Source organism: Apodemus sylvaticus, chromosome 3 (assembly GCF_947179515.1).
Source record: "Apodemus sylvaticus chromosome 3, mApoSyl1.1, whole genome shotgun sequence".
NCBI classification, from domain to species: Eukaryota; Metazoa; Chordata; class Mammalia; order Rodentia; family Muridae; genus Apodemus; species Apodemus sylvaticus.
The window spans coordinates 159,226,359-159,239,502 of record NC_067474.1 but is presented as its reverse complement, the minus strand read 5'-3'; positions in this window follow the sequence as shown (position 1 = coordinate 159,239,502).

Sequence of the window (13,144 nt, the reverse complement as noted above, 5' to 3'; positions counted from 1 at the left end):
GAGAGAGAGAGAGAGAGAGAGAGAGAGAGGGGGGGGGCTTGGTTGTAAGCACCTTTATCTGCTGAGCCATTTTGCCAACTCACCTTTCATTTTTTAAACTTAATATATTATGTGATTAGATTTCCTGATACATCCCACCCTTAATCCCTGGGATGATTCTCATTTCTAAGTATATGTTAACTTGTTAGTCTTTTGATATGTCTTGTTTCTTTTGCTGCTATTTTTGAGTCTTTGTATCTATAAAGTAAGAAATATCTTTGGTTTCCTTAAGTGGATCAGAGAACTGTCCACATTCTTCTGGTTTGTCTTACTTAAATTACAGTAGGGTTTCCTGTTCTGGTACTTGACGGTTAGATGAGCGTGCGTATTTTGCTTTAGTTCCTTTAATCATTGTCCCACTATCTGTCAACTGGGGTAATTCAGATTTTCCACTTCTTAGGTCAGCTTTGGCAACATTTTTTTTAAAACATGGTTTAGTTCTCTTAAGCCTTTTTGTTATCATACAGTTATGTGGATTCTCTTAGCTTATTTTAATGCCTTCTGTGTTTTCTCATTCTAAATTCTACATATTTCCACTTGGTTTAAGTCTGTTGTCCTTTTTTAAATAACTACTCTGAAGTTCCCTTCTCTTTGCTGCTCTGTTTTTGTTACTCTTGATGCATTTTGATTTGTTTTACTCCTCTTTGCTTTCTAAGGTAGGTTCAGTCATGCCCCGGTATCCATGGAGACAGCATCCCCATCCCCCTGGATTCTACATGCTCAGACGCTCAAGTTATTGACGGTACATGTATTTGCATATTGAGGTGACTAAAGCTCATCAGCTTGGATGGATTTGGAATCACCTAGGGGACACACTTCTCTGCATGTCTGTGAGGATGTTTCCAGTTTACCTGAGGAGGAAAGATGTACTATGAATGCAGGCAGTACCAGCCCATGAGCTGGAATCCCAGACACCCATCACCCACCCCCCCAAAAAAAAGAAAAGGAAGAAGAGAAAGCCAACTGAACCACAGCATTCATCTTTCTCCATTTTCTGACTGGATGCAACAGGACCTGATGCCTCATAATCTCGCCACCATGCCTTCCCACCATGGTGGACCAAACCTTTGGTCTGTGAGTATAAATAAACCCTTCTTAAGTTGTCTTTGTGTTGGGCATTTTGTTGTAGCAATGAGTAAAGACAGTTCCATAGAAAATTCATCCTAGCAGCAGGCTGCTGCTATAAAAACCCTATCCGTGTGATTCTTAGGCATGTAGAACTGATTTGTGGGAGGAATGTGCAAGAGTTTGGAGCTTGGGGCCAGAGAAGAAGCCCTATGTGATTCTGTAAGCAGAACTTAATAGTGCATTCTGATGGGAGTCTGGCAAACAAGAGTGCTGATAGAAATGTGTACAGTGGGGGCCGGGCTCATGAGGTGTTAGAGTGGGACAAGGATTCTTTTAGGAACTGGACTAGAGGCTGTTCATGTCACCTTCTGGCTAAGGGCCTGGCTATATTCTACCCTCCACCTGATAATCTAAGTGAGGCTAAATACAAGCATAATGGACTGATTTGTGTCTCATAGGAAGTCACAAGACAGCCAGCATCCAAGCTGTGGCACAGTTATGGCTACTGCTCTTGTACAGGTTTCTGCTGCCACAGTACAGCCAGTGGAACAGACAGATGTAAAAAATGTTCAGTTTTGTGATAAGGAAGTACCTTAGTTGCTGTTCTGTTGCTGTGAAAACACACATGACCAAGGCATCTTACAAAGGAAAGCATTTAGTTGAAGACTTGAAGTTCAGGGGATGAGTCATAGCCGTCATAGCAGGAAGCCTGGCATCAGGCAGGCATGGGGAAGTAGCTGAGAGATCACCTCTTGTCTGCATGGCCAAGGCAGAGAGAAAGGAGACTGGGCCTGGTATGCACTTTTTAAATCTCAAATGCACCCCAGTGACACACCTTCTCTCACAAGGCTGCCCCTTCTAATCCTTCTCAAAACTAGGGACTGACTAAGCATTCAAATCTCTGAGCCTTTTGGATCCATTTGTATTCATCTCACCACAAGATATATACACGCAACTCAAAGTTGCTGATAAGGAGGGTGCAGAGAAAATGACTGTTTCGTTACAGGAATGAGTTCACTTGGAGAGGGGAGGGACTATAGTGGTGTACCAGGAAAGGTCCCTCACTGAGACTCCAACTTGCCAGAATCACAAATGCATTTGAAAGGAGAACATGATCAGAGATTGCCACTGTGGGACTTCTCCTGCTGCAGAGCAGGGGAAGTGTCTCCCTAGCTCAGCCACCACGGTTCACAGAGGCCCTACGGCCATGGGGGAAAGGGCCACACAGTATCTTAAACTCCCAGCAGACCTTGAGAGTATCACCCACACAGTATTCATTTTATAGGCATAGAAAAATGTATGCATTACAGGGTTGTGAAGACTTGCACCAATGTCCCTGAAAGCCTGCACTGAGGTCAGGAAGTGTGTTACTTGCAGGGGTGGAGGCCCTGCAAGGAGGCTGTGAAACACCATTGCGTGACTCTGGGAAGGAAAGGCCTAAAGTGTAATGGAGATGCCTGGACAGTAGGGATGCCAGGTACATTAGTGAGTGACAAGGGAAGGAACAAGGTTATGGAAGGCTGTTGGAGTCCAGCTGATCCCACCAGGAGTCCCAAAGGCAGTCCATAAGGCTGTAGGGTTTGGTGTTTGCCTGGCTGAGTTCTGGTCTTGCTTTGGTCCAGTCCCTCCTAGCTGTGCCTTTTTGGAATAGGAATGCAAACTGTTCATCATTGTATATTGGGAGCATATAAAATCTCACAACTGTTATTTTTATAGGGCTGACAGCTAAGACATTCCCTGAGTTCCAGAAGAGACCCTGCAATAGTTTCTGGTCAACATAGAAAGTTAAGATTTTAGGGACTTTGAGAGGTGGGCTAAATACATTTTGCATTATGGAGTTGATAGGAGACTTTAGAGAGCAGAGGTGCAACACTGTGGTTAACAGTGACATGTTTGGGGGTATCGGGGTGACAAGGTGTGAACTTGTGATGGTGGATCTTCAGTATCAACTTATCTGGCTTTGGAATCACTCAGGACACAGCTCTGCCCATGTCAGTCAGGAGTTTTCAACCAGCCTTAACTGAGGAGGGGGACTCATGCTGACTCTAGGTGGCACCATCCCTTGGACACCATCCCATGGAGAGAAAAGGAGGAGACCAGCTACACACATACATTCAGCTCTCTGCAGAGACTATGTGACCAGTGATCACACACTGCTGCCATGCCTTCTTACCATGACAGAGAGGGGGTAACGAATACAGAAAATTGATAATGAGAGTAGGGTAAACCCTTCCTCCCTTAAGTCCTTCTTGTCAGAGTAATTAATACACATATAAACTACACACATCCTTCTACATGCCTTAACTTATCTCTAGCTTATTTATAAGACCTAATTGTTGTATGTTGTTTCCTCCAAATTTCCATGACTGTTACTTTCCAAAATTATACTTGAGTGGGCCGCTGTATATTCACACACTCAGGGCACACATGTGGAAGTTAAAGACACCTTATGAGAGTTGGTTTTCTCTTTTCACCATGGGGGGCCTGGGGCTCAGACTCTAGTCTTCACATGGGGCAGCAAGAGCCTTTACCCACTGATGCACTTCACTGGTCTCCCCATTGCTTTCTCAAATCAGAGTAACTGTGGTCATCTTCATATGATTGGACGTGTTAACATTCTGTATTAGTTAGGGTGTTACTGCCGTGAACAGACACCATGACCAAGGCAACTCCTGTAAGGACAACATTTAATTGGGGCTGGTTTACAGGTTCAGCAGTTCAGTCCATTACCATCAAGGCAGGAACATGGCAGCGTCCAGGCAGGCATGGAGCAGGAGGAGCTGAGAGTTCTACATCTTCATCTTAAGACTGCTAGCTGAATACTCACTTCCAGGCAGGCAGGATGAGGGTCTTAAAGTTCATACCCACTCCAACAGGGCCACTCCTTCTAATAGTGCCACTCCCTGGGTCAAGCATATATAAACCATAAGATGTTCCTTTGTGGCAGGAAGGGGAGTCACACTAGAAAGGAGGTGACTCTTCAGTAATGTAACTGCCAATGAGTTGGACGTGAGTCTTCTGCAACATAGAGTTCCTGAGCCATCAACCATACTGTGAAGGGTTTTTCAATGACATTACTGCCTGAGTCACCTCTGTTCTTATAGGGTTACCTCTCACTTATGTTCCTGTGAGTAACCCCAGAAAACTGACTGGCTCCCCAGCTGAACTTGGATGGAGTTGTTTCTTTGGTGCTTTTCTGGGATGGAGACATTTCTTTGTGTCTCCCCAGGAAGTCACATGACCCTAATGCAATAATGTATTTAAACAATTATCAAGACCATGCTAATGTTATAGAAAGCAAGTCGGTTCATTTTTAGGCACAGCTCCCCTCCCAAATAAGTCCCCTTCCCTCTACCAGCATGGAACCCAAAGGTATAATATGGAGAGACAGGCAGGACCAAGGCTCTGTTTTGTTTCATTGTCTCTTTCACCTTGCTTCTCAAGCAACATTGGTGTTTGAAGGTTATAAATTCTTCTGAAAACATGTTTGTTTGCCTTGTCAATTTTGATAGTAAAGGTTATTTCATTGCTACAATAAGGGTTACCTAGAAATGTGTTCAATTTCTAAACATTTTTATGCTTTCTTAAATTGGTGTTTTGAAATTCTTAATGTGATGTCAAAATAGGGCATGTGACATCACAATCGAGCATTGTGATGTCACAATTCATGTTTTGAAGACATAAGACTGCAATGTGATGTAACAATGGAACATCAAGATGTTACAGTGGGGCATTCTGATGTCACAATCAGCACTATGTTATCGTAATGTACCATTGTAATGTCATCATGAAGCATTGTGATGTCATCTTGGAGCATTGTGATGTCACACTAAAGAATCCTGATGGCCCAGTGGAAGGAACATTATGGAGTCACAATTGAGAACTGTGATATCACAGTGGAGCATTTCTAGTATCGCAATGTGGTTTTGAGGAGTAAAAAGTTGAGAAGGTCCTGAGAAAGAAGATGACATAGTCAAAGGACTGTCAAGGACATGTGGTTGGTTCAGTGACATGAAGGATGTCATCTCTAAGAAAAATAACACACACACACACACACACACACACACACACACACACACACACACGTGGGGAGTAGAAGTCACATAAAAGAGGATGAACCTGGCCCATGAGATAGCTCAGCTGGTCAAAGCACCTATTTACTGTGCAGGCATGGTGACCAAGTTGGATCCTGTAGCCAACATAAATAAAAGGGGAGGGAGAGAATGAAAGTGTTCTCTGGCCGGGCGGTGGTTGTGCACACCTGTAATCCCAGCACTCTGAGAGGCAGAAGCAGGCAGATTTCTGAGTTCGAGGCCAGCCTGCTCTACAGAGTGAGTTCCAGGACAGCCAGGGCTACACAGAGAAACCCTTTCTGGGGGAGTGGGGAGACCAAAAAAAAAAAGTGTCCTCTGGCATCCACTCACTCACCATGGTACATGTGTACACACACACACACACACACACACACACACACAGACATCATACCTACACATTATACAAATACCAAAATGATAAATAAAATTTTTAAATTAAGAAGAAGCAGTCACTTGATTAAAAGAAAGATAAAGTAATATTGATGGACAGGTGAAAGGATGTGATAGGGTAATCAGAGAATAATTTGTCTGTGATGGTGACATCATAAGGGCAGTTTTCAGAGCCGGGGTGTGGGCAGCCGGGCAAGCATGTGGCCTAGACATGGGACAAGCTGATATACCTGCTGTTATCCCCTGTCCTTGGCAGCTCTACAGAACTCTCCTCCAGTGGCTTTCTAGTCCACCAAGTTTGTTGTTGTTGTTGTTGTTTTGAGTCAGGGTTTCTCTGTGTAGGCTGTCCTGGAACTCAGTCTGTAGACCAGACTGGCCTTGAACTCAGAAATCCTCCTGCCTTTGCCTCCTGAGTGCTGGGATTACAGGCATGTGCCACCACCACCTGGCCTATTCCACCAAGTTTTAATAATACATGTGTAAGCTTCGGTTTAGCACATTTGCATTATATATCCTTTACTATGCCTTGTATCCCACATGGAAGCAGATTCCAAGGACTCAGAGTTATGTGGTAGGTACACACCCCAGTAGAGTCTCTCTCTCTCTCTCTCTCTCTCTCTCTCTCTCTCTCTCTCTCTCTCTCTCTCTCTCTCTCTCTCTCTCACACACACACACACACACACACACACACCTGCAGCACAGGAGATCTTAGGGCCAGGGATTGCTCTCGTACTCTCAAGAGTGCAGCTCAAAACTCCAGCCCTTGGGAAGAGCTCCTGACACCAGGCTCTCTAGGTGGAGCTTTTGCTGTTATTGGTTGCTGAGGGAGTGAGAGATGTTTCTTCAGTGGCTTATCCACTAGTAAGATGTCTGTGCTCCTGTAAGCAACCATAATAAAACTCAGTGGCTCAAAGAAGAGAAGAAAAAGACAAGAAAGTAGAGGGCAGGAGAGGAGAGGAGGAGGGAATCAGCAGGGGTGAGGGGGACAACAGAGGGTAATGAGGTGCACACGATCAAAATACATTATACACATGAACGACATATCGCAGTGAAACCCATTATTATGCATAATGCGTGTATAATAATTAAAAAGAGTGGGGAATACTCTTAGCCCTCATTTCTAGCATATTCCTGCATTTAATCAGACTAATAAGACACAGCAGATGATGGTTCAAAAGATGAATGAAAATGCTGGTCTGATTGCAACCTCGTGTGTGGCCACTTACAATGTGTTTGCTTTAAAAGTATTTGACACTGAAGCAATACAGGCCAGGACACAACATTTCTGTGTTTTGTTTTGTTTTTGTTTGTTTTTTTTGTTTTTTTTTTTTGTTTTTTTTTTTTTTGTTTTTTTTGTTTTTTTGTAAATGCAAACTTTAGATACCTAGGGGAAATATAAAAAAGATAAAGCAAGCATCAGACCTGTAATCCTGTTACTTGGGAGGCTGAGGCAAGACGACTGAAAATTCAAAGCCAGCTTAAACTAGATCGCAAACTGTGTCAGAAAAAAAGGGGGCTGGCGGGGGGGGGGGGGGGCGGGAAGAGGTAAGTTACATTAGTAGTGTGTTCCAGGTTCACTCTGTTTCTCTGATAAAACACTGCATTTCTAGATTACAGTCTGCTATTGAGGGAAATCAGGGCAGGAAGCTGAAGAGAGGCGGCTTGCTATTCCATGCAGCATTGCCTCAGACCAGGGAACTCATTTGCTGCCAATGAAGAACAGCAGGGATGGTGGAGGAGGATGCTTGCTGACTGGCTCACACGCTCACGCCGAACTACTTCTCTATGCAGTTCAGGAACACATGCCCAGTGAATGGTTCCACCTGCAGTGAGCTATGCCCTCCTACACCAATTAATAGTCAAGACAATACCTGACTAATGTGTCCACAGGCCAATATGGTCTGAACCATCCCTCGATACTCAGGTGACCCTAACTGGGCATGTTATAACTTAGTAATAGCTAAAATCCGTGTGTGTCTGTGTGTGTGTGTGTGTGTGTGTGTGTGTCTGTGTCTGTGTGTGTATGTGTGTCTGTCTATCCACATGTGACTGTGTGTATCTACATGTTGTCTTGTGTATATGTGACTGTGTGTGTATGTGTGTGTGCACATGCTTTGCAGTTAATAAGGTGTATGTTCTGTATGAGTATATGAAGTCAACAATCACAATCTGAGGGTGCTTGAGATCAAGTTCTTTTGAGATCAGATGAGGCCAAGCCTGCCTCATCTGAACTCTTGCATCTCATGAAGGCGTCACTTCCCTCGACTGTCTGCAGCACCTCGACTGATTAGCAGCATCAGGCCCTGTGGCAAAGCTTCCTGGTCTGTCAGAAGATCCCTTTTCCTCTCAGATTTGCAGTCGTCAGGCTCACTGTAGACAAACATCTCTTCTTTTACCAGATTGTTAAGAACTAACCCTGGACAGTTTAAGCATCCTTCAGGCCCCCCAGGGCCAACATCTGGGACCCTCTTGCATTGACCATTTTACCACCAATTCTTGAGAATTCTCTAGCTTCTCTCTCTCTCTTCCTCCTCCTCCTCCTCCTCCTTCTTCTTCTCTCTCTCTCTCATCACAGAATTTTTAAAATTCACTGTTTATATGTTCCAAGCTCCAGGTTCCTTTTCAGACTGTGTGCCTGAGCTCCTAATTGCTGGCATCGTAATGTTGCCTTTTGTAGATGTCTGACAGTATTAAATCCTCTTACAAGTTACTGCAGGATTCTAGCAAACCTGCTTGATAGAGTGCAGTAACCAAATTAACTAATTAAAACATTAAGTACTTTAAAATACATGTAAAGTTCACAAAAGGACTAGTTATATCTGTCTCATACTATAATTTTTTTTTTTTGCTGACATGATTATATATTTTAAAAGTTCAGAAGCCATTGAGGTGACTCAACAGCTAAAGGCGTCTGTCATCAAGCCTGATACCTAAATTCAGTCCTTGGAACCCATGTGGTGGAAGGGGAGAATTGACTCCCATAAATTTTCCTCTGATCTCTGCATGTGTTCTTAAATATGTATGCATATGCATACAAAATAAATAAAATGAAAAAATCTGACAGCTTAAATAAAGAAGCATTTTTCAAAGATAAAATTATAACATATTTAGTATATAAATTTATATACTATATATTATATTAATATATGTATATGTCTCTAAATATTTATTATGTAATAAATATAATAGAAAAAGAAATAGAAAATCTGAATAGCTCTATCAAAGAAATTAAATTTGTAATTACTTGAAAGCCACCCCATGAAATTCCCCCCCCCCCCAAGCTGGCTCCATTTGTGAATTCTATCAAACATTTAGAGGCAGACTAGGGTCAGTTCTGTATAGGTTCACAGAGGAGAGAAAAGGAACTTTCAACTCACTTTATTCTGACACCAGAACAAGATGAACACTGTAAATGTAAAGAAAACTAAAGACATAGATAGTAGAGGTAATAGCACACACCTTTAATTCCAGCACTCAGGAGACAGAGGCAGGCAGATCTCTGTGAGTCTGAGGCTAATTTGGTCTACAGAGTGAAATCTAGGACATCCAAGACTATACAAGGAAACCCTGTTTCTAAAAACCAAAATTAGGAAGAAGACAAAAAGACACAGGGATTGTGAAATATCATCAAAATTTAGAGATCGTTTTAGACATGCAGCATAACTGCATGCTCATTTTTATTTTTGTATAAGTGTGTGTTTGTTTTGAGTATATGCCACTTGTGGTTAGGTGTTTGAGGAGGCCAGAAGAAGGCATCAGATCCACAAGGAGCTGCCTGATGTGGGTGCTGAGAACCGAACTCAGATCCTCTGTAAGAGCAGCAGTGTTCTTAACTATTGAGACCTCCATCTCTCCAGCCCAAATGCAACTTAATCAAAAATAAGGAAACAGTTGAACAGACACTCAGGGAAGAGTCAAACAGGGTTAATGAGGTGACTCAGCAGGTAAAGGTGTTTGCTGCTGACCCAGTGACCTGAATTTCAACCCCTGAATCCACAGGGTGGAAAGAGAGAACATACCCTCTCAAGTGTCCTCTGATCTACACACAGCGGCGCATGCAAGTCACGGCAGCTCACGCAAGTCTCTCAAGTAACCTCTAATACACACAGTGCACAAGCACAGCTCCCTAAAGAAGAGATTCAAGAAAGCTGTCAAAAGAATCACACAAACAGCCCGTGGTTTCTGAAAGATATCTAGTGCTACTCAAGGAAATACAAATTTAAATTACAAACGCTATTGCACCAGTAGAAAGATTACCATGAAGACATCCGACAATAATGAGTGTTGACAAGGGTGTGGAGTACCTGGAATCCTCATCCATTGCTGGTGGGGATGTAAAATTACCCTAGAAAACAACTTGGCAATTCCTCAAAGCATTAGACGTGTACTTACCTTGTGACCCATTAGTCCTAATCCTTGGCATCTGCTCAAGAGGAAGGAAAAGGTGTCCACATGGAGACACATACACAAATACTCACCCACAATAGCCTCAAACTGGAAACAAATCACACATCCATCACTGGGGAAGGAGTCAACAAACCATATGACAACACAGTATTGCTGTACTACTGCGCCATCAAAATAAACCCGACACCCACACTTGCGTGGACCAATCCCACCACGGTTTCCATCCTAACTTTCCAAAGACAACCAAGTCAGGAGTGTGCAAGATGTGGGAACAGGATTAACATACAGGGACAGTGATGGAAATAGTGGGGACACAGGACAGGAAGGTGAGGTTACACTCAGACAGAGAAAAGATATTTGGGGTAAGACTTAGCCTAAGCTTTAAGAGTGTGTGACTGGGAGAGAAAAGGGCAAAGAAGAAAGAGGGTTTGGAGACATTAAAGGGTGGGAGTATCTGCTGTGCTCACTGGGCCTCGCTCAAATACTCTCCTCTTCTGGAACTATCCTTCTTTGTCTCCATGGAGACCCATCTCTCTTCCTTTCTGAGTGCTGAGAGCCTATGAGAGCAGCATGTCCCGGCCCTGACCATTCAGCCATGTGCTGTCCCTGGCAAAGACCAGACAGTTTGTGGAGTAGTTATGTGACCCACGGCTGGCCCATCTCTGCTCTTCCATCCTTTGAGAGAGATCATCGCAGGCCAGAATGTGTCTCTCTCCACCATCACACTTCAATTGTCAGGCATAAGTGTGGAGCTGCCAGGAGGAGGGGCGGAAGGGGAGCTTGTCCTAGAATGACAAACCAGACACAGGACAAGCTCAGAGGTTTGTTTAGGTCCTCGACGACAGGAAGGGTGGCGGTAGGGAGAGTGACAAGGGACATTCTGGACACCTTGAACATGAGGCCCTGTAGAATGTCCAAGGACAAGAGGCTTGGAGTCACCCCCTCAGAGAAACAATTCTGATTAAACTGACAGGAACGGAAGGCAGTGCACCAAGGCAGCAGACTGATCTCAGCTAGAGGAGTTGGAAACAAGAAAGGTCCCCAGGAAGAGAGCACAGACGCCTGTGGAAAGGGCAGGGGTGCCTGCTCCACCCACCCTGAGGTCAGGTTGTGCAAGATCGGACCAGATTAGGAAACTAGGCTGTAGGTGACCTGCTCCCTGAAAGTTCTGGGAGCCCTGGCCAGATGCCAGCCTGGTTTTGAAATAGGCTCCAAAGGTTAAGCTGGGGAGGCAGGCAGCTCCCTGCCTCGAAATTTTGACTCGATGAGAGAGAAGTAGCTTTGTTTTGTTTCCCTGTAGGTGTTTTTAAAACAGCAGGGAGTTGCAAAGGCTTGTAGTAAAGGAGAACCGGGAAGGGGTCGGGGGAGAGGAAGGGTGGAATGGGAGGGGAGAAAGGAACAGTAGGACAGGGAGGAGAAACATTGCAGTGTGAACTCTCAGCCCTGCTGCTTCTGGGACATTGTGGGCCCCTGTACTGCAGGCTTTCCTTGGCGATCTCTGGCCCGGCAGAGTGCGAGGCAGAGAAGGAGAGGGGTTGAGAGTGCGAGCTGGAGGCGGAGCCGATTCCTCCACTTCCGCTGCTGCACTTGGCTCCACCTTTGTCTAGGCTGTGCTGTCTCAGTTGCTCCACTTTGCCCTGTGCTGAGTCCGGCTGGACTGGGCCAATGACAGGCACTAGCCAGGGAGGAGCGCAGGGGGAGCTTCAGGTGGTGTGGAGAGCGGACCTCTTCCCAAGTGTTACAGCTCTTATGGCAGAAGCTCTCTGATGACGAGTAGTTCTCGCACACCTTTAATCCTTCCGGATAGGATTCTTACAGACAGTTTTGGGGTGGGTCAGGGTCTGACAGCAGGTCCTTCTCATTGGCTTGGTCTGAGAGCTTGAGGAAACTGCGTGTGGGGTGGCTTGGTGCTGCCTGACTGATACCTGACTGATACCCACAGCCCTCTCTGCAGGGGGTTGTGGGAGGTTGTAGCTATGTAACAGGAGCCAGAGGCCCGGGGTGGGGGTGCCTGTATCAGATGCATTTGCTCCTGGAGTTCATGGTCTCCATTCGTTGGGTGACGCCTCCAGCACTTACATGGGTGGAGTGAGGCTCTAGAGGGTTCGAGAGGAAACAAAGCTATAAGCTCCATTGTGGGGTGGAGACTGTTCTAGGCCCTGGGTCTCCTTAGCTGAGGCAGGTGTAGGAGGTGGAGAACAGAAGCCATGCTGCACCTCAGCCCCTTCCCCCCCACCCACTTCCGCAGGTCTGCCTGACCACCTCAGGAGGAAGAGACTGAGAAACAAAGGAACCCATTTATCAAGGCCACCCATGGGACTTAAAACAAAAAAGAAATTAAGTTTGTTTTTTGGTTTTAATTTGATTTGATTTGACTAATTGGATTGCAGCACTGGGGAGGCAGAGCCAGGCAGATCTCGGAACTTGAGGCCACCTGCTCTACAGAGTGAGCTCTAGCTACACCGAGAAAGATTATATAAGACTCTCTTCCGTGCAGGTATACAATGAGACTGGTCTCTCTCTGCTCCCTCCCCATGCCCTGCTTTCCCCCTTCTTTCTGTCCCCTTTGTCCTAGGCAGTTTTGATTCTACTTCCATGCCATCTGTGCACGTAAGGTTTTATGTGTCTATATAAAACATAGGACTTAAGTCATGAGGTGCTCTGCAGGGGAGGCGCTTGCTGCACACACCTGAGGACTTGATCAGTCCTCGTACGCTGGAAGCAGAGACCAAACTCTACAGACTTGTCCTCTGACTTCCACACGAGCAACATGTTGTGTTCACACATACACATATGCACACACACCACACAACTTACAGATACACATACACCACACACATACACATATACCACACACACACACATGCCCTTACACATATACCACACAACACACTAATACATACCACACATACACACAACACACATATGCAACACACATAGTTACACATACACACACACACTTTCTGAGTCTGACTTCATTCATGGATCTGCATCTCTTCAGCTGTACCATTTTCTTGCAAAATGGCTTAAAAAACTGCCATGTATCTAACCCTCATTTTATCAGTTCCTCTGTTGGGAGGTTGGTTCTGGAAAGTAGCCATTCAAATCCAAACAAGTCCTGCTATGTACCTGAGGTTGGCTTCAGA